Consider the following 24,056-nt stretch of genomic DNA (forward strand, 5'->3'; position numbering starts at 1 on the left):
CACTAATCATTAGAGAAATGCAAATCAAAACTACAATGAGGTATCACCTCACAGGATTCAGAATGGCCATCATCAAAAAATCTACAAACAATAAATGCTGGAGAGGTTGTGGAGAAAAGCGGACCCTCTTGCACTGTTGGTGGGAATGTAAATTGATGCAGCCACTATGGAGAACAGTATGGAGGTTCCTTAAAAAACTAAAAATAGAACTACCATATCACCCAGCAATCCTGCTACTGGGCATATACCCTGAGAAAACCATAACTCAAAAAGAGACATGTACCACAATGTTCATTGCAGCACTATTTACAATAGCCAGGACATGGAAGCAACTTTAGTGTCCATCGACAGATGAATGGATAAAGAAGATGTGGCACATGTATACAATGGAATATTACTCAGCCATAAAAAGAAACGAAATTGAGTTATTTGTAGTGAAGTGGATGGACCTAGAGACTGTCATACAGAGTGAAGCAAGTCAGAAAGAGACAAACAAATACTGTATGCTAACACATATATATGGAATCTAAAAAAAAAATGTTCTGAAGAACCTAGGAGGAGGACAGGAATAAAGATGCAGCCATAGAGAATGGACTTGAGGACACGGGGAGGGGGAAGGGTAAGCTGGGGCGAAGTGAGAGAGTGGCATTGACATATAAACACTACGAAATGTAAAATAGATAGCTAGTGGGAAGCAGCTGCATAGCACAGGGAGATCAACTCAGTGCTCTGTGACCACATAGAGGCGTGGGATAGGGAAGGTGGGAGGGAGGTGCAAGAAGGAGGGTATATGGAGATACATACATACATATTATTGATTCACTTTATTATACAGCAGAAACTAACACAACATTGTAAAGCAATTATACTCCAATAGAAATGTTAAAAAAAAGTGGTTACTTCCCTGGTGGCACAGTGGTTAAGAATCCGCCTGCAAATGCAGGGGACACGGGTTCAAGCCCTGGTCCGGGAAGATCCCACATGCAGCGGAGCAACTAAGCCCGTGTGTCACAACCACTGAGCCTGCGCTCTAGAACTTGCGAGCCACAACTACTGAGCCCAAGTGCCAAAACTACTGAAGCCTATGCATCTAGAGCTCATGCTTTGCAACAAGAGAAGCCACCGCAATGAGAAGCCCGCACACTGCAGTGAAGAGTAATCCCCGCTCGCCGCAAACTAGAGAAAGCCCACGTGCAGCAATGAAGACCCAACACAGCCAAAAATAAATAAATAAATAAGTTAATTAATTAATTAATTAAAAAGTGGGGGGAAACTTGAAAACATACTTCACCAAAGTGTATATGAGGATGTCAAATAAGCACATAAAAAGATATTCAATATCTTTAGCTATTAGGAAAATGAGAGTTAAAAACCATAATGACATACCACTGCACACCTACTAGAGTGGCTGAAATAAAAATTACCAACAATGCCAATTGTTAGTGAAAGTAGCAATCAACTGAAGCTCTCATACAATTCTTATGGGAATGCAAAATGATATAGCCACCATGGAAAAAGGTATGGCAGTTTTCCATAAAATTAAACATAGATTTACCACATGACTTTGCAATCCCATTCCTGGAGAAATGAAAAAACAACAACTATGTTCACATATAAATCTATACATGAGTGTTTATAGCAGCTCTATTCATAATATCCAAAAAAAGGGAAGCAATTCAGATAGCCTTCCACATGTGAATAGATAAACTCTTGTACATCCAAACAATAGAATATTACTCAGCAATCAAATGGAATTAACTATTTTTTTAATTTCTTTTTTTTTTAATTGGAGTATAGTTGTTTTACAATGTTGTGTTAGTTTCTACCGTACAGTGAGGTGAAGTAGAGTTCCCTGTGCTATACAGCAGGTTCTCATTAGTTATCTATTTTATACATATTAGTGTATATATGTCAATGCCAATCTCCCAATTCATCCCTCACCTCCCTTCTCCCTTTGGTGTCCTTGTTCTCTATGTCTGTGTCTCTATTTCTGCCTTGCAAACTGGTTCATATGTACCATTTTTCTAAATGCCACATATATGCGTTCATATAGATTTGTTTTTCTCTTTCTGACTTACTTCACTCTGTATGACAGTCTCTAGGCCCATCCACGTCTCTACAAATGACCCAATTTTGGTTTTTTATGGCTAAGTAATATTCCATTGTATATGGCTAAGTAATATCCCATTGTATATATGTAACACATCTTCTTTATCCATTCATCTGTTGATGGGCATTTAGGTTGCTTTCATGACCTGGCTATTTTAAATAGTGCTGCAATGTACATATGTCTTTTTGAATTATGGTTTTCTCAGGGTATATGCCAAGTAGTGGGATTGCTGGGTGATATGGTAATTCGATTTTAGGTTTTAAGGAACCTCCATACTATTCTCCACAGTGGCTGTATCAATTTACATTCCCACCAACAGTGCAAGAGGGTTCCCTTTTCTCCACACCCTCTCCAGCATTTATTGTTTGTACATTTTTTGATGATGGCCATTCTGACTGGAGTGAGGGGATAGATACCTCATTGTGGTTTTGATTTGCATTTCTCTAATAATTAGTTATGTTGAGAATCTTTTCATGTGCCTCTTGGCCATCTGTTTGTCTTCTTTGGTGAAATGTCTGTTTAGGTCTTCCATCCATTTTTTGATTGGGTTGTTTATTTTTTTGATATTCAGCTGCATGGGCTGTTTATATATTTTGGAGATTAATCCTTTGTCCATTGATTCGTTTGCAAATATTTTCTCCCATTCTGAGGGTTGTCTTTTCATCTTGTTTATGGTTTCCTTTGCTGTTCAAAAGCTTTTAAGTTTCATTAGGTCCCATTTGTTTATTTTTGTTTTTATTTCCATTATGCTACGAGGTGGGTCAAAAAAGATCTTGCTGTGATTTATGTCAAAGAGTGTTTTTCCTATGTTTTCCTCTAAGAGTTTGATAGTATCTTGCCTTACATTTAGGTCTTTAATCCATTTTGAGTTTATTTTTGTGTATGGTGTTAGGGGGTGTTCTAATTTCATTCTTTTACATGTAGTTCTCCAGTTTTCACAGAGCCATTTACTGAAGAGACTGTCTTTTCTCCATTATATATCCTTGCCTCCTTTGTCATAGATTAGGTGACCATAGGTGCATTGGTTTATCTCTGGGCTTTCTATCCTGTTGCATTGATCTATATTTCTGTTTTTGTGCCAGTACCATATTGTCTTGAATACTGTAGCTTTGCAGTATAGTCTGAAGTCAGGGCTCCGTTTTTTTTTTTTTTTTTTTTTTCTCTCAAGATTGCTTTGACTATTGGGGGTCTTTTGTGTCTCCATACAAATTTTAAGGTTTTTTAATCTAATTCTGTGAAAAATGCCATTGGTGATTTGATAGGGATTGCACTGAACCTGTAGATTGCTTTGGGTAGTATAGTCATTTTCACAATATTGATTCTTCCAGTCCAGGAACATGGTATATCTCTCCATCTGTTTGTGTCATCTTTGATTTCTTTCATCTGTGTCTTATAGTTTTCTGAGTAAAGGTCTTACCTCCTTAGGTAGGTTTATTCGTAGGTATTTTATCTTTTTGTTGCAGTGGTGAATGGGATTGTTTCCTTAATTTCTCTTTCTGATATTTTGGTGTTAGTGTATAGGAATGCAAGAGATTTCTATGCATTAATTTTGTATCCTGCAACCCTACAAAATTCATTGATTAGTTCTAATAGTTTTCTGGTGGCATTTTCAGGATTTTCTATGTATAGTATCATGTCATCTGCAAACAGTGACAGTTTTACTTCTTCTTTTCCAATTTGTATTCCTTGTATTCCTTTTTCTTCTCTGACTGCCATGGCCAGGACTTCCAAAACTATGTTGAATACTAGTGGTGAGAGTGGGCAACCTTGTCTTGTTCCTGATCTTAGAGGAAATGCTTTCAATTATTCACCATTGAGAATGAAGTTTGCTGTGGGTTTGTCATATACGGCCTTTATTATGTTGAGGTAGTTTCCCTCTATGCCCATTTTCTGGAGAGTTTTTATCATAAATGGGTGTTGTGTTTTGTCCAAAGCTTTTTCTGCATTATTGATATATGCAACAACTTGGATAAATCTCAAAGACATTGTGCTGAGTGAAGGAAGCCAAGTCTCAAAAGGTTACATATTGTATGATTCCATTTACATGACATTCTTGAAAAGATAAAACTATAGTAATAGATAATAGATCAATGGTTTCCAGGGGAGTGTGTGTTTGTGTGTGTGTGTACATAAAGGCAGAGCTTGAATTTAATTTTTGGTGGTAATGGAACCATTTAATATCCTGATTGTGGTGGTGGTAGGTGGAGAACTTTTCAAAAAGTAAAAGAACAAAGATGGTAATTGATTTTTTAAAAAATTAAATGAAAATCCCTCAAAAACGAAAAACAAGATTCCTCTGCCTGCTGTTTAAAGTTTTGTTTGTAGGAGTCAAGTATAGAAGCAGGGAGAGCAGCTGGGAAGCTTCTAAAATAGTCTAGTCTAAAAATGTTAAGTTTTACTAAGGTAGTAGCAGTGGAGGACTAAGTTAAATTTGATTGGATTTGAGATATATTTTGGAGGTGGAGCCATTAGGACAGGATGATAGATTGGATGGTGTGATGAGGGGAAAAAAAGTACATTTCCTTTTATTACCCTCCTGGGAACTGCATTACAGAGATTGATTGACTTCATTATTTTATTCAGCATTTATTCATTGGGCAAACTTTCTTTATCAAGCTCTGTCCAGGGGGTTGAAGGCCCAGAAATTACCAATATAGAGATCATTCAGACAAAGTTCTTGTCTTCAAGGATCTCACAATTTAGTGGGAGACAGACATACAAAGGGAGATTTATAGTTTAGTGTGGAAAGATTTGTATGATGGAGTTAAACCCTCGGGGCTGTGGAAGCACTGAGCAGGAGCACTCATTCCATGCCTGAATCATTTGGGGCCTCTAAAAGAAGGCTTCCGGTTTACTTGGCAGGAGAAGATAATAGCATCAGCTGTACCGTATTTTTTATTTAATAAACTTTACTATAGCCATACATTCATTCATTTTACAAACATTTCAGTATCATCTACGACACTTACATGTTAGGCAATGCAAAACATCCGAATGTGAATAAGACATGATTCCTTTATTCAAGAAGTTTGAAACCTAGTAGAGATAATTATATAAATGCACAAATAACTGTAATGTAAGGCAGAAAGTGAAGAACACTATAAAAGAGACAAGTGGAAATCCCAGCTTCCTCACTTCTTATTTGTTTGATTTTGGATCAGTCACTTAATTTCATAGAACCATAGTTCCTCAACTTTAAAATGGGGATAACTTACCATGCAGGATCTTTGGGATGATTGAATGTGACCATACCTATCATAATGCCTGCCATAATGCTAAGATTGGCACTCAGCAAATGCCATGGAGAAAAGTTTTGTGGATAGGATGACATAAAGGTTGTGACATTGGAGCTAGTCATTGACAAATGGAATATTGGGAGGCAGAAACAGAGGCTGCCTCCCTTCACATCTACTCTAGAATAAACTAAACTGCATCATTTATGCCTCTGGCTACTGAACAGCTTCCTTGCTTCTTTTGATTTTTGTTTTGTTTTCCACTTTTTATAGAGATATCATTTACATACCATAAAAATCATGCTTCGAAAGTCTACAATACAATGTTTAGTATATGCAGAGTTATGAAATTTTCACCACCCCAAAAAGAAATGCCTCGTATGTATACTTCAGGAAAGATAGACATATGTTTCCATATTCCTCCAACTAAGTACAGATAAAATCATGGACATTATATGTAAAATAAAAATTAGATGTATTGAAAAGGTGGAATAAAGAAGGTAGAACAGTTACGGGCCCTTGGGACCCAAGGAATGACATTGTGCCACTGAACTCTCACCTCCACCCAGAAGTAACAAGTAGTCCCTTCCTACCAGGTGTCAACAGAAACCAAGTGGGGAACCTGGACTTCCACACCCACCTGTCAGTAATTAGGTGGCACAAAAACAGTGGTGTCAGAGGAGGCTTTCTAAAACATAAGATTTAAATAAGATCCCGACTTTCATAACAGAATATCCCAAATGTCCATGTTTCAATTGAAAATCATCAACATAACAAGAACCAAGAAGATTTCAACTTGAATGACAAAAACCAATCAACAGATGCTAACAAGATGACACAGATGTTAGAATTATTTAACAAATATTTTAAAACAACTGTCATAAAAATGCTTCAATGAGCAATCATGAACATACTCGAAAAATATGCAAACAAAAGAAAATTAACTTCATCCTTGGGTATTTATTCCAGAGAAATGAAAACATATCCACACAAAAACCTGTACACAATTGCTCATAGTAGATTTATTTGTAATAACCAAAAAAAAAAAAAGGAAATAAATGCCCAAATGGGCAAATGGTTAAACAAACTGTGGTACATCAATAGTATGGAATACTATGTGGTAATAAAAAGTAATGAACTACTAATGTATGTAACAACTTGGATGGATCTCATGGGTATTTCACTGAGTAAAAAAATAGATAGTTTCAAAAGATAATATACTGCATTATTCCAGTCATGCAACAGTCTATAGAGATGGAAAACAGACTAGTGGTTACCAGAGAATAAAGATTTAGGGGATAGAGTTGGTGGATGTAATCATAAAGGGGTAATATGAGGGAGATAGTTGTAGTGATGGAATAGCTTTTTTATCTTGATTGTGGTGGTGTTTACAGGGATCTACACATGTGATAAAATGACAGAACTACAGTTGATCCTTGAACAACATGAGTTTGAACTGTGCAGGTACACATATATGTGGATTTTTTTTTCAGTAGTAAATACTGCAGTACTATATGATCTGCACTTGGTTGAGTCCAAGGATGCAGAACCATGGATATTAAGGAAACATGGATGCAGTGGGACAGCATATATTGAGGGTCAACTATAAGTTATTAATGGATTTTTGACTGCATGGAGGGTCAGCTCTCCTAACCTCCATGTTGTTCAAGGGTCAAGTGTATAAACACACTTTGTAACAATGTTAACTTCCTGGTTTTGATATTGCACTATAATTATGTAAGTTATAAACATCACAGAAAACTGGGTGAAGAGTAAATGGAATATCTTTGTACTATCTTTGCAACTTCCTGTGAATCTTTACTTTTTTCAAGTTTCATATGTAAAAAATAATCTCCACTACACATTAGCAGTCACTCCCCCTCTGCCAATCCTCCCTCCCTCCAGCCCTATCCTACCACATATTTCTGTTTGTGTGGATTTGGCTATTTGGGACACTTCATATGAATGGAATCCTAAAATATGTGGTCTTCTGTGACTATCTTCTTTCAATATATGAAAGAAAATGTGCATAATGTTTTTAAGGCTCATCCACATTGTACCATATACCAATAGTTCATTTCCTTTTATTGCCAACTATTCTGTCATAGAAGCACACCATTTTTTTTTTCATTCACCAGTTGATCGAAGTTTGGGTATTATGAATAATGCTGCTATGAACATTCATGTACAAGTCTTTGAGTGGACTTTTTTCAATTCTCTTAGGTAAATATCTAGGAGTGGGTTTGCTGGATCATATGGTAACTCTATGTTTAACATTTTGAGGAACTGTCAAATGTTTTTCAAAGTGTCTGAACCATTTTACATCCCCACTAGTAATGTAATTGGAGGTTTCTGATTTCTCCATATCCTCTCCAATACTTATTATTTTTTGTCTTTTTGATTATAAGTGACTGGTGCGTGTGAAGTGTTATCTCATTGTGGTTTTGATTTGCATTTACCTAATAACTAATAATGCTGAACATCTTTTTATATGCTTATTGGCCATTTGTATATATTCTTCGGAGAAATGCCTATTCAAATACTTTGCCCATTTTATTTTATTTTTAAAGTAACAAGGCCACCATTTATTACATTACAGCAAGGGAAAATACATTCCAATGTTCAAATAATTGATTTACACATTACTATTTAGAATACAACTCACTCATAAGTAGGAGGCTTCTATTTAAATGAACTATTTTGGAACAAAAACTGCAGTTACTTTCTTTTCCTAAACACAAATATTTTGACTTTCACTCTGAGTCAATTCAAATGAAAATAACTTAATGCCCCAAATACCTTCTCATATATTTTCTCACTGAGTCAATATTTTGACATTTGCATGTCAATATGTTCAAAGAGATGTATCTAAAATTTTCTCTTGAAATTAAGATTCAGTAATATTGTGCCAGTCTTTGTAAACAATATTTTAAAATAATATTTTCAATTTTTAACTTATTTTTAATAAGATTGAGTTACTGAGATGGTAATAACGAAAACATGACATACTAACTTAAAATATTACCCCTAACATTATTATCCATTGTCCTTTCCTTGTGCTAATATTAAATTTTCTTATTTCTAGCATATATTTGATTGTAACTTCACTTTATTAATTTATTTTTTTACTCCAAATTTTTGCTTTTTATTAAGATTCACTGTCTATTATTTTCTTTCTCTCTCATCAACAGAGAGGATTGGTCACATCTATTCCCCAACTAATAGCATCAAAGGAAGTTTAAAGTTCCACCTTAGAGCTTCTGTTGTTTGGTTCCTCTTCATATTGCTTGCTAATTTCTTCTTCATTTTTTGATTTTGCTTTTTATATAGGTTTTTCTTTATTAATAATTGCTTTAGTATTTTTTTGAGTTTACAAATATACTCTGTACTTATGCTTAAGCTAGTTGTGATTCCAGCTATTTTTTTTCCTTTTTTATTTTAACATCTTTATTGGGGTATAATTGCTTTACAACGGTGTGTTAGTTTCTGCTTTATAACAAAGTGAATCAGCTATACATATACATATATCCCCATATCTCCTCCCTCTTGCATCTTCCTCCCACCCTCCCTATCCCACCCCTCTAGGTGGTCACAAAGCACTGAGCTGATCTCCCTGTGCTATGTGGTTGCTTCCCACTAGCTATCTATTTTACACTTGGTAGTGTATATATGTCCATGCCACTCTCTCACTTTGTCCCAGCTTACCCTTCCCACTCCCCGTGTCCTCAAGCCCATTCTCTACGTCTGTGTCTTTATTCCTGTCCTGTCCCTAGGTTCTTCAGAACCTTTTAAAAAATTTTTTAGATTCCATATATATGTGTTAGCATACGGTATTTGTTTTTGTCTTTCTGACTTACTTCACTCTGTATGACAGACTCTAGGTCCATCCACCTTACTACAAAGGACTCAATTTCATTTCTTTTTATGGCTGGGTAATATTCCATTGTATATATGTACCACCTCTTCTTTATCCATTCATCCATCGATGGACACTTAGGTTGCTTCCATGTCCTGGCTATTGTAAATAGAGCTGCAATGAACATTGTGGTACATGACTCTTTTTGAATTATGGTTTTCTCAGGGTATATGCCCAGTAGTGGGATTGCTGGGTCGTATGGTAGTTCAATTTTTAGTTTTTTAAGGAACCTCCATACTGTTCTCCATAGTGGCTGTATCAATTTACATTCCCACCAACAGTGCAAGAGGGTTCCCTTTTCTCCACACCGTCTCCAGCATTTATTGTTTGTAGATTTTTTGATGATGGCCATTCTGACTGGTGTGAGGTGATACCTCATTGTAGTTTTGATTTGCATTTCTCTAATGATTAGTGATGTTGAGCATTCTTTCATGTGTTTGTTGGCAATCTGTATATCTTCTTTGGAGAAATGCCTATTCAAATTCTTTGCCCATTTTAAAATTAGGTTATTTGTCTTCTTAGTGTTGAGTTCTAAAAATTTATTTTGTAATCTCCATACAAGTCTTTTCTCAGGTATATAATTTGCAAATGCTTTCTCCCATTCCATGGATTGTCTTTTCACTTTATTGATGGTGTCCTTTCGTGTAGGTAAACTATTCACATTTAAAGTGATTATTGACATAGTTAGATTAATATCTACCATATTTGTAACTCTTTTGTATTCGTTGCACTTGTTCTTTGTTTCTTTTTTTCAGTCGAGTTGTTCTTTATTGTCATTGAGTAATGGAAATAAAAACAAAAATAAACAATTGGGACCTAATGAAACTTAAAAGCTTTTGCACAGCAAAGGAAACTATAAACAAGACGAAAAGACAACCCTCAGAATGGGAAAAAATATTTGCAAATGAAGCAACTGGCAAAGGATTCATCTCCAAAATTTACAAGCAGCTCATGCAGCTCAATATCAAAAAAACAACCCATTACAAAAATGGGCAGAAGACCTAAATAGACATTTCTACAGAGAAGACATACAGATGGCAAAGAGGCACATGAAAAGCTGCCCAACATCATTAATTATTAGAGAAATGCAAATCAGAACTACAGTGGGTATCACCTCACACCATTTAGAATGGGCATCATCAGAAAATCTACAAACAACAAATGCTGGAGAGGGTGTGGAGAAAAGGGAACCCTCTTGCACTGTTGGTGGGAATGTAAATTGATACAGCCACTATGGAGAACAGTATGGAGGTTCTTTAAAGAACTAAAAATAGAACTACCATACAACCCAGCAATCCCACCCCTAGGCATATACTCAGAGAAAACCATAATTCAAAATGACACATGCACCCCAATATTCATTGCAGCACTATTTACAATAGCCAGGTCATGGAAGCAATGTAAATGCCCATTGACAGACGAATGGATAAAGAAGATGTGGTACATATTTAAAATGGAATATTACTCAGCCATTTAAAGGAATGAAATTGGGTCATTTGTAGAGATGTGGATGGACCTAGAGACTGTCATACAGAGTGAAGTAAGTCAGAAAAAGAAAAACAAATATCGTATACTAATGCATATATGTGGAATCTAGAAAAATTGTACAGATGAACTGGTTTGCAAAGCAGAAATAGAGACACAGATGGAGAGAACAAACATGTGGACACCAAAGGGGGAAAGTGGTGGGGGGTGGTGGTGGGATGAATTGGGAGATTGGGATTGACATATATACACTAATTTGTATAAAATAGATAACTAACAAGAACCTGCCATAAAAATAAAGAATCCCTGGCCCAATGCCCAAGGCTCTTGATCTTCTGACCTCATTACTAACTTTTGCAAAGTTTTCATTTAAAATAAAGTGGCATATTTCACCAGCCTCTTATTATGAATTCAATTTTTCTGCCCTCATGCCATCTTTCATGCTCCCTCTACAGCCCCCCTTTCACTGCAACATACACAATATACCATGCCTCATTTTTCCATTTATTTAAATAATAACTAACCCTGAAGGCATTGCCCAGCATATACCTAATGTATATTTATTTATACTAGATCTCAATAATAGCAGCTATCATGTATTAAGAGTTTATTACATGCTAGACTCTATGCTTAATACTTTGCAAGCATTATATAATATTTAGCCTGTGCTCTTAAACATTAACTCTACTGTTGCATTTCATAAATAGTCTCTGAGTGCTTAAAATGTTATGGTTAAATAAGTCAAGGCATCCACAAGTCAAAGTGGGAATGAGAGAAAAAAGAAATGTCAGGGTGAGTGCTAGCACATAAATTATCAATAAATATTTGTTGAATGAATGAGGCTCTCACAAGTGTTATCTCCTCCATGAGGCTTTCTAAGGCCACTCCAGGTCACAGGGCTCTATTTCTTGTGAAACTTTTCATAGAATTATGTCTGAGCTCACTTGTTCAGCAGATAGCTAGCTATTTCTCCTTGGGAAAGCTCTTATCTCATTTCTGTGACTTTAGTTTTACTATATTTGTTTCTCCCTTCCTCCTTCTACTTGAAATCAGACGGTGTATCATATGAACAGCAAGAATTCCTCTTTTTGTTGATTGGGGTTGATATTGATATACATAAAATGAAATTTCTGTTTGTTTCTACATTGCATCTTGGGAAACCAGCTGGATATATTGTCACTACATTTTATAAGTATGTGTTTCAAATTTATTGTAAGTGTGATGGATTGAGAGTAGGGGAATGACATAATCTGATTCATGCTTCAAAATTTTTCCTCAAGGAATTCTGATTCCAGGTAGGATTGAGGAAATATATGCCAGCCTTTCTCTCCAATTGAATATAACTATAAAACCTGGAAAGAATTCATATGCAGTTATTTGAGAACTATGAAAAGTAAATATCAGCAGAGGAAGACTGCCAGAAATCAAAGTAACACTGAACTAGTTGCAAATTTACCATTTTTCCTCCTCTGGAATCCTCTGGCCTTAAGTCAATGCAACTTAAAACCTAAAAGTGAGCACTGTAGTACAGACAGAGAGAGACATAGGAAAAAACACTCTACTCCTGGATCAACGAAAGAAAATGGGAGCTTTTAGAACTCAGAGAGAAGAAGAAATCCCCTGGTTCTTTTTTTCTTTCCTTTTTCTCCATTTCATCATGCCCCAGCTCACAAGTGGCTCCTCAGTGGTGGAGAAGGTAGCAGTGAATGCGAATGGCAACAGGAAACCATAGGATCCAAATCTATGAGAAAACAAAAGTCTGTGCTCTGTTCAGTGGAGCTGTGATGCCAAGAAATCCAGGGCAAATTCCATTGATTATCCTACATGCTCTCAATTCTCCTGTTGGTTGGACCTGGGTGCATCACAATCACAGAATTGGGCAGTTTGAGGATGGGAGACAGAAAAGGGGAGGCCCAGGGAACCAGAAAGCACTAGGGAGATAGCAGATAAGAAGTATGTGAAAATGATCCCATAAAAAGGTTTTTGAACTCCTGGGCTCAATCCTGACTTGCCCATGCATGTGTTTTATTTGCATTAGCATAATACAGATTTTGAGAACTGAGATAATGAACAGACCACAGTCCAGGTTCTAGACTGACCACTGGGTGGTGCACACATAGGACACATACAAATAGCACTGCAAAGCCTTTGAAAACTAAACTGACATTGCAACCGCAGCCTACAGAAAGTGGGTTGGAAATTGCGGCTTGAACTAAACAAGGTCAAGTGTCTGCTTAAATAAAATGTCAATCTTTTCCATAGGATTTAAACAAGATCCAGAGTCCCACAACAGAGTATTTAAAATGTCCAGATTGTAATCCCAAATTACTAATATACAAAGAACAATGAAAATCTCAACTCACATGGGAAAAGAAGCAAACAAGATGGCACAGACATTGGATTATGTAACAAAGCTTATATTATAAAAATGCTTGAACAGAGGACTTCTGGTTTCAGTTCCAACATGTAAAGAGCTTAGAAATGGTCACTCCCACCCTCACAATAAGAGTTGAACAAACTGAAAATCAATGACTTTTCTTAGATCTATCAGAGAGTTGAGGTGACAGGACAAATTGCTATCCCCAAACCTGGAGAGATAGGGACCTATCACAGCTTACCAGGAGCAGATCACAGCTTACCAGGAGCAGAAGCTGCTTGAGCAAGGAAATGGGAGAAATACTTAAATGGTAATTTCAATGAATTGCTAGAGGTTCAGTGTGGACTATCCTGAGAGTTAAAAAATCCTGAGAAATACACAAAACATACAAAGAACTCTTAAAACTCACCAATAAGAAAATAAACAACTGGACTAAAATATGGGGTTAAGACCTTAACAGACACCTCTCCAAACAATAAAAACATATGTTAAATAAGCATATAAAATGATACTTCACATCATATGTCACCAGAAAAATACATATTAAAACAACAATGAGAAACCACTATACACGTATTATAATGGCCAAAATCCAGAACACTGACAACACCAAATGCTGGAGAAGTGTAGCATTAGGAATTCTCATTCATTGCTGATGGGAATGCAAAATAGTACAGCCAGTTTGGAAGATAACTTGGTGGTTCTCACAAAACTAAATATACTCTTAACATATGATCCATCAATCTTCCCCCTTGGTATTTATTCAAAGGAGTTGAAAATTTATGTCACCACCAAAACCTGCATCTGGATGTTTATAGCAGCTTTATTCATAACCTCCAAAACTTGGAAACAACCAAGATGTCTTTCAGTAGGTGAATGAATAAATAAACTGTAGTGCATCCAGACAATGGAATATACTCAAGGTAGATATCATTACTCCCAATTTACAGATGAGAAAACTGAGGATTGATGAAATGACATGTCCAAGGTTACACAATTATCTGGAAGAGTTGGTATTCTAACTCAGGTCTGTCAGATGCCAAAAGCCTGTGCTCATTCTATTGTACCTAGCTCAGAAAAGGAGTGGTACAATCAGATTCATTTAAAGATTTATTGACTCCAGAATTTTATAATTTTCTAAACATTTTTATTAAATTATAATGTGTATACAGAAAAGCACATGGGTAATAAGGTAATAAATAATCACATACTGAACCTACCCATGTAACCAAAACTCATCAAGAAGCAGAACATTATATTCCCCCTATTCCCCAGCCCCAAAAGGCCTCCTGTGCTCTTTCCAGCCACTGTTACTGACCAACAAAAACCACTATCCTATTTTGATCACCATATATTAATTTTGCCCATTACTGAACTTTATAGAAGTAGAATTATCAATATATAACATATTATTCTATGTCTTGTAGCTTTTGATCAACATTTTTTGCGGTCCATCCATTTATTGCTTGCAGGTATAGGTCGTTCATTTTCATAAGCAGTGCATTATTACATTGTATGGCTATAGAACAATATATGTGTCGATTCTACTATTGATATACGGAGTTTGGAGCTATTACAAATGCACTGCTATAAACATTCTTGTGCATGTCATATGGAAATGTGATTACATTTTTGTTTCAGTAATCTTCATTGGGTAGTTGGAACTGGTGACAGGACAGAGAGGGATGGAGGTAGAGAGAACTGTTGCAAAAGATCAAGCATAAGCTATTCAAGCTAAAGAAAAATATGATAATGGTGGGACTGGAGAGAAAGAAGTAGAACAGAAAGAGATAAAAATGCTTAGATATAGAGATCAATTGGTGCTAGGGAATAAAAGTGACAGAAAAGTTTGAATCCATTTAAAGAGGAAAGAAAGTTGGGTGGGAATATTCATCAGCACAGGGAGTCTACATTTGTTTCAGTATGACTGAGATATAATTAGCATATAACACTGTATAAGTTTAAGGTGTATAGCAGAATAATTTGATTTACATATATAGTAGTCCCCCTCATCTGCAGATTTGCTTTCCATGGTTTCAGTTACCTGTGGTCAACTGTGGTCAGAAAATATTAAATAGAAAATTCCAGAAATAAATAACTCACAAGTTTTAAATTTCATGCCATTCTGAGTAGTGTGATGAAATTTTTTAAATTCAAGTATAGCTGATTTACAATACTATATTAGTTTCAGGTGTACAGCACTGATTCAGTATTTTTACAGATTATACTCCATTAAAAGTTATTATAAAATAATGGCTACAATTCCCTGTGTTATACAATATACTATATATATTGTTGCTTATCTATTTTATACATAGTAGTTTGATCTCTTAATCTCTTAACCCGTCTTGTCCCTCCACCCTTCCCTCTCCCCAGTGGTAACCACTAGCTTGTCTTCTATATCTCTGAGTCTGTTTCTGTTTTGCTATATACATTTGTTTGTTTTATTTTTTAGATTCCACAATAGGTGATAATATATAGTATTTGTCTTTCTCTGACTTATTTCACTAAGTTTAGTATACTCTAGGTCCGTCCTCATTGTTGCAAATGGCAGAATTTCATTTTTTATGGCTGAGTAACATTCCTTATATACCATATCTTCTTTATCCATTTGTCTGATGCACCATCCAGCTTCCTCCTGCCTGGGATGTGACTCATCATCCCTTTGTCCAGTGTGTTCTGTCTGTTGGTCACTTAATAGCCATCTCAGTTATCAGATCAACTGTTGAGGTAATCACAGTGCTTGCATTCAAGTAACCTTTATTTTATTTAGTAATGGCCTCAAAGGACAAGAATAGTGATGCTAGCAATTTGGATATGCCAAAGAGAAGCCATAAAGTGCTTCCTTTAAGTGAAAAGGTGAAAGTTTTTGACTTAATAAGGAAAAAAGAATCATATGCTGAGGTTGCTAAGATCTACTGTAAGAACAAATCTTCTATCCATGAAATTGTGAAGAAGAAAAAAGAAATTCATGCTAGTTTTGCTGTCGTACATCAAACTGCAAAATGTATGCTGATAGTGCATGATAAGTGCATAGTTAAGATGGAAAAGACATTACATTTTATACAACAAGATATTTTCAGAGAGAAAAAAAGAGAGTGAGACCAGCCACATAACTTTTATTACATTATGCTGTTATAATTGTTCTATTTTATAATTAGTTATTTTTGCTAATCTCTTACTGGGCCTAATTTGTAAATTAAGCTTTACCATATGTATGTATAGCAAAAAACACAGTATACATAGGTTTCAGTACGATCCATGGTTTTAGGCATCAACTGGGGATCTTGGAACAGTATCCCCCAGAGATAAGGAGGGACTACTGTATTGTGAAATAACTGTCACAATAAGTTTAGTTAACATCCATCATCACATATAGATTTTTAAAAAACAACAATGAAACAAAACGAAAAAAAATTTTTTTCCCTGTGATGAGAACTTTCAGAATTTACACTCTAAATAACTTTCATATATACCATACAGCAGTGTTATACATTGTACACAATGTTGTACATTACATCCAAGTACTTATTTCTCTTATAACTGGAAGTTTGTACCTTTTGACTACCTTCCTCCAATTCCACATCCCTGTCCCCTGCCTGTGGTAACTACAAATCTGATCTCTTTTTCTATGAGGTTTTTTTTTTCTTTTGGTTCTGCATATAAGTAAGATCATACAGTATTTGTCCTTCTCTGTCTGACTTAGCATAATGCTCTCAAAGTCCATCCATGTTGTCACAAATGGCAGGATTTCCTCCTTTCTGTGGATGAATAATCCATTGTGTGTGCATGTGTGTGTGTGTGTGTGTGCATAACAACTTCTTTATCCATTCATCTGTCGATGGACACTTAGGATGTTTCCATGTCTTGGCTATTGTAAATAATGCTGCTATAAACACAAGAGTGCATATATTTGGATACAGTGTTTTCATTTTCTTTGGATATACATCCAGAAGTGGAATTACTGGACCATGTGGTGTTCTATCTTTAATTTTTTGAGAAACCTCTATATTGTTTCCCAAAGTGGCTGTAACACTTTACAATCCCATCAACAGTGTACTAGGGTTTCCTTTTCTCCACATCCTCACCATATTTGATAACTCTATTTTTTCTTTGATGCTAGCCATTCTAACAGGCATGTAGTGATATCTCACTGTAGTTTTGATTAGCACATCCCAGTGATTAGTGATGTTGAGCATCTTTACATGTACTTGTTGGCCATTTGTATGTCTTTGGGAAAATGTGTATTCAGGTCCTTTGCCTATTTTTAATTGGATTATTCGGTTTTTTTTTGCTGTTGAGTTGTATGAGTTCTTTATATATTTTGGATATTAACCCCATATCAAATATATGGTCTACAAATAAGTTTTTCCCATTCTGTAGGTTGTCTTTTCATTTTGTTTATCATTTCTTTTGCTGTGCATAAGTGCTAGTTAGTTAGTAAGTGTTAGCATGGTATATTTTTCTCCATCCATTTATTTTTAATCTTCATGTATCTTTATGTTTAAAGTGGGTCTCTTGTAGACAACATATAGCTGAGTTGTGTTCTTTAATCTACTCTGATAATCTGTCTTTTAACTGGTGAATTTAGATCATTGATATTCAAAGTGATTATTGAGAGTTGTGGCCAAACTTTTGGAGTAAGAAGATACTGAGCTTACCTCCTTACAACGGGCATACTATAACTATTTACAGAGCAACTATCTATGAGAACAAACTGAAGACTGGTAGCAAAGATCTTCCACACTTAAAGATATAAAGAAGGAACCACAACAAGATGGGAGGAAGGGATAGAGATGCACTATAGTCAACACCCACACCCCTGGGTAGGTGTCCCACAAAAAGGGAGGATAATCACAACTGCAGAAATTCTACCCAAGGAGCGAGGGGGTTCAAGCCCCACATCGGGCTCCCCAGCCTGGGGGTACTGCACCAGGAAGACAAGCCCCCAGAATGTCTGGCTTTGAAGGCCGGCAGGGTTTGTGTACAGGAGAGCTGGAGGGCTGTAGGAAACAGAGACTCTGTTCCTAAAGGGCACATGTAAACTCTCACATATTCCAAGTCCCAGTGCAGCAGCAGTAATTTGAAAGGAATCTGAGTTACACCCACTTGCTGATTTTGGTGAGCCTCCTGAAGGGCTGGAGGCAAATGGGACTCACCCTGGGGACACAGACATTGTGGAAGCCATTTTGGGGAGCTCATCCTACCACAAGGACACTGGTGTTGACAAACATAGTTTTGGAGTCTGTCCTCTAGACTGTTAATGCTGGGGGCTTACCTGCCACCAGCAAACTGGCACCAGTCCTGGGCCCCCTTGGCCCTGTAGCCACCTACCTCCAGATCTACTTGGCTGCACAACCAGATGCACCAGGACCTGACCCTGCCCACCAATGGGCAGGCAGCCCAGCATGAGGCAGGGCCTGAAAGCCAACTGGGCCAGGGGCCAGCCACACTCATCTGTGCACTCACAGTAGATGGCCCCACTAAAATATAAGGGCCCATATAGCCCACATAGGGGGCACCCTTAGAGCATACAGCTCTGGTGACCAGAGAGGAGTGTGCTGCTGAGTGCAGTAGAACATATCCTACATAAGTCCACTTCTCTAAGATCAGCAAATGTAACCAACCTACGTAACACATAGAAATAAACACAGGAACTTAGGCAAACTGAGATAACAGAAAAATAGGTTCAAAACAAAGGAACAAGACAAAATCCCATAAGAACTAAGCAAAGTGGGGATAAGCAATCAACTCAATAAAGAGTTCAAAGTAATGATCATAAAGATGATTAATGAATTCAGGAGAAGAATGGATGAACACAGTGAGAAATTTAACACAGAGTTAAAAATATAAAGAAGAACCAAAGAGAGCTGAAGACTACAATAACTGAAATTAAAAATACTCTAGAAGGAATCAAAAGTAGATTAGATGACACACATAGAGGAACAGATCAGTGAACTGGAAGACAGAATAGTGGAAACACCCAGCTGAACAGAAAAAACAAAAAGAATTGAAAAAAAATGAAGATAGTTTAAGAGACCTCTGGGACAACATGAAGCTTACTAACATTTGCATTATAGGCATAGCAGAAGGAAAAGAGACAGAGAAAGGGGCAGATAACTTACTTAAAGAAATAATAGATGAAAATTTCCCTAACCTGTGGAAGAAAACAGACATCCAGGTTGAGGAAGCACAAAGAGTCCCAAACAGGATGAACCCAAAAAGGTCCACACCAAGACACATAATTAAAATGGCAAAAATTAAAGATAAAGACAGAATCTTAAAAGTAGTAAGAGAAAAGCAACTAGTTATGTAGAAGGGAACTCCTATTAGACAACAGCTGACTTTTCAGTGGAAATTTTGCAGGCCAGGAGGGAGTGGCATGATATATTTAAAGTGATGAAAGGGAAAAACCTACAACCAAGAATACTCTACCTGGCAAGGCTATCATTCAGATATGAAGGAAAAATCAAGAGTTTTACAGACAAGCAAAAGCTAAAAGTGTTCATCACAACAAAACCAGCTTTACCATAAATGTTAAAACCACTCCTCTAAGCAGAAAAAGAAAAGAACACAACTAGAAATATGGAAATTATGAAAGGAAAAAATCACATTGGTAAAGGCAAACATACAGCAAAGATAGTAAATCAACCACTCATAAAGCTAGTAGGAAGGTTAAAAGACAAAAGTAGTAAAATCATCTATGTCTACAATAAGTAGTTACAGGACACACACATGCAAAAAGATGTAAAGTATGATATCAAATACATTAAATATGGATGGGGGAGTAAAACTGCAGGGTTGCTAGAATGCGTTCAAACATAAGAGGTCATCAACTTAAAATAATCATGTATATATAAATATAGGTTGTTATGTATGAACCTCATGGTACCCACAAACCGGAAACCAGCAATAGATACATACACAAAGGAGAAAGGGATCCGAACATATACTAAAGGTAGTTATCAAGTCATAAGGGAAGAGAGTAACAAAAAAGAACTACAAAACCATCCAGAAAACAGTTAACAAAATGACAATAAGAACATACCTATCAAGAATTACTTTACATATAAATGGACAAAATGCTTCAATCAAAAGACATAGAATGGCTGAATGGATAGAAAAACAAGACCCATATATATGCTGCCTACAAGAGACTCACTTCAGATCTAAAGACACACACATGCTGAAAGTGAGGGGATGGAAAAAGGTATTTCATGCAAATGGAAACAAAAAGAAAGCTGAGGTAGCAATACCTATATCAGATAAAATGAACTTTATGACAAAGACTGTAACAAGAGACAAATAAGGACATTACATAATGATAAATAGATCAATCCAACAAGAAGATATAACATTTGTAAATATATATACAACCAAAATAGGAACACCTAAATACATATACCAAATATTAACAGATATAAAGGGGGAAATTGACAGTAACACAATAATAGTAGGGGACATGAACATTTCACTTATATCATGGACAGATCAGCCAGAGAGAAAATCAATAAGGAAACACTGGCCTTAAATGACCTGTTAGACCAGATGTACTTAATACATATATATATAGAACATTCCATCCCCAAGCAGCAGAATATACATTCTTTTCTAGTGCACATGGAACGTTCTCTAGGATAGATAACATGCTAGGCTCAAAACAAGTCTCAATAAAGCTAATAAAATTGAAATCATTCAAGCATTTTTCCAACCACAACAGAATGAGACTAGAAATCAAATAAAAGAAAAAAACTGCAAATAATCCAAACATGTGAAGACTAAACAATATACTACTAAACAATCAATACGCCACTGAAGAAATCAAAGAGGAACTCAAAAAATATCTGGTGACAATTAAAAAGAGAAACACAATAATCCAAAAACCTATGGAATGCAATAAAAGCAGCTTTAAGAGGGAAGTTACAGTGACACAAGCCTACCTCAAGAAATAAGAGAAATCTCAAATAAACAATCTAACCTTACACCTAAAGGAACTAGAAAAAGAACAACAAACAAGACCTAGTAGAAGGAAACTTAGTAGAAGGAAAAGAAATAATAAAGATCAGACCAGAAATAAATGAAATAGAGACTAAAAAAAAAATAGAAAAATAGAAAAGATCAATGAAACTGGTTCTCTGAAAAGATAGACAAAATTGATAAACCTGTAGCCAGACTCATCAAGAAAAAAGAGAGAAGACCCATATAAATAAAATCAGAAAGGAGAGAGAAGTTACAACCAACATCACAGAACTACAAAGGATCATAAGAGATTCCTAAGAACAATTATATGCCAATAAAAATGGGCAACCTAGAAGAAATGGAACAATTCTTAGACATGTACAATCTCCCAAGACTGAAGAAATAGAAAATATCAACAATTACCAGTAATGAAGTTGAATCTGTAATTTAAAAAAATATTCCCAGGAAACAAAAGTCCTGAACCAGACTACTTCATGTTTGAATTCTGCCAAACATTTAAAGAAGAGTTAACACAAATCCTTCTGAAATTATTCCAAAAAACTGAATAGGAAGGAACACTTCTGAACTCATTCTACAAGGCCAATGTCACCCTGATACCAAAACCATACAAAGACACCACAAAAATATAAAATTACAGGCCAGTATCACTGATTAATATAGATGCAAAAATCCTCAACAAAATATTAGCAGTCCAAATTCAACAGTACTTTAAAAGGATAATACACCATGATCAAGTGGGATTTATTCCAATGATGCAAGGATGGTTCAATATCTGCAAATCAATCAATGTGATACACAACATTTACAATAGAAGAAAAATTGTATAATCATCTCAATAGATGAACTTTTGACAAAATTCAACATCCTTTTATGAAAATAACTATCAGCAAAGTGGTTATAGACAGAACATCCCTCAACATAATTAAAGCCACATATGACAAGCTCACAGCCAACATCATACTCAATGGTGAAAAGCTGACAGCATTTCCTCTAGGATCAGGAACAAGAGAAGGTTGCCCACTCTAGCCACTTTTTCTCAACATAGTATTTGAAGTCCTAGTGACAGCAATCAGACAGGAAAAAGAAATAAAAGAAATCCAAATATTAATGGAAGAAGTAAAACTATCACTGTTTACAGATGACATGATACTATATACAGAAAATCCTAAAGATGCCACCAAAACACTGTTAGAACTAATAAATGAATTCAGTAATATTGTAGGATACAATTTAATATACAGAAATCTGTTGTGTTTCTCTAGGCTAACAATAAATTATGAGAAAGAGAAATTAAGAAAACAATCCCATTTACGATTGCATCAAAAAAAATAAAATATTAATACCTAGGAATAAATCTATGCAAAGAGGACTTGCACTTGGAAACCTATAAGACACTTATGAAAGAAAATGAAGATCACACAAACAAATGGATAGATACACTGTGCTCATGGATTGAAAGAATTAATATTGTTAAAATGACCATACTACCCAAGGCAATCTATAGATTTAATGTAATCTCTATCAAAATACCAAAGGCATTTTTCACAGAACTGGAACAAGTAATCATAAAATTTGTATAGAAACACGAAAGACCCTCAATAACCAAAAAATAATCTTGAGAAAGAAGAACAAAGCTGAAGGTATCACAGGCCCTGATTTCAAACTATACTACGAAGCCACAGTAATCAAAACAGTATGGTATTGGCACAAAAACAGACACATAGATCAATGGAACAGAATAGGGAGCCCAAAAATAAACCCATACGCCTATGCTCAATTAATCTATGACAAATTAGGCAGGACAGACTCATCAATAAATGATGTTGGGAAAACCAGACAGCTACATGTAAAAGAATCAAACTGCTTTCTAACACCATACACAAAAATAAACTCAAACTGGATTAAAGACTTAAATGTAAGACCTGAAACCATAAAACTCCTAGAAGGAAACATAGGCTGTACGCTCTTTGGCATCCATCTTAGCAATATGTTTTGACTATGTCTCCTCAGACAAGGGAAACAAAAGCAAAAATAAACAAATGGAACCTAATCAAACTAAAAAACTTTTGCACAGTGAAGAAAACTATCAACAAAATGAAAATGGAGCCTACTGAATGGGAGAAGATATTTGCCAAATGTATATCTGATAAGGGGTTAATATCCAATATATACAAAAAATTTACACAACTCAACATAAAAAAACCTAGTAAAAAATGGGCAGAGGACCTAAATAGACATTATTCCAAAGAAGGCATACAGATGGCCAAGAGACACATGAAGAATACTCAACATTACTAACCATCAGGGAAATGCAAATTAAAATGACAATGAGATACCACCTCACATCTATCTATCAGAATTGCTATCATCAAAAAGACAACAAATACAAGGTTTTGCTAGGATGTGGAGAAAAGGGAGCCCTCATGCACTGTCGGGATTGTAAATTGGTGCAGCCACTATGGAAAATAGTATGGAGTTTCCTCAAAAAGTTAAAAATAGAATTACCATATGATGTAGCAATTCCATTTCTGGGTATTTACCCAAAGAAAACAAGAACAATGATTCCTAAAGTTATATGCTCTTCAATGTTCTTTTCAGTATTATTTACAATAGCCAGGATATGGAAGCAATACGTGTCCATCAATATATGAATGGACAAAGAAGATGTGTTATATATTATAATTGAACATTACTCAGTCATAAGAAATGAAATCTTGCCATTTGTGACAACATGGATGGTCCTAGAGGGTATTATACTAAGTGAAATAAATCAGAGGGAGAAAGACAAATACCACAAGATCTCACTAATATGTGGAATCTAAAAAGCAAAACAAATGAACAAACAACAAAACAGAAACAGAGTCATAGATACAGAGAACAAACAGGTTGTTGCCAGAGTGGAGGGGCTTGTGGAGGTTGGCAAAATATGTGTAGGGGAGATACAAACCTCCAATT

Source organism: Balaenoptera ricei, chromosome X, assembly GCF_028023285.1.
Source record: "Balaenoptera ricei isolate mBalRic1 chromosome X, mBalRic1.hap2, whole genome shotgun sequence".
Classification (NCBI taxonomy): Eukaryota; Metazoa; Chordata; class Mammalia; order Artiodactyla; family Balaenopteridae; genus Balaenoptera; species Balaenoptera ricei.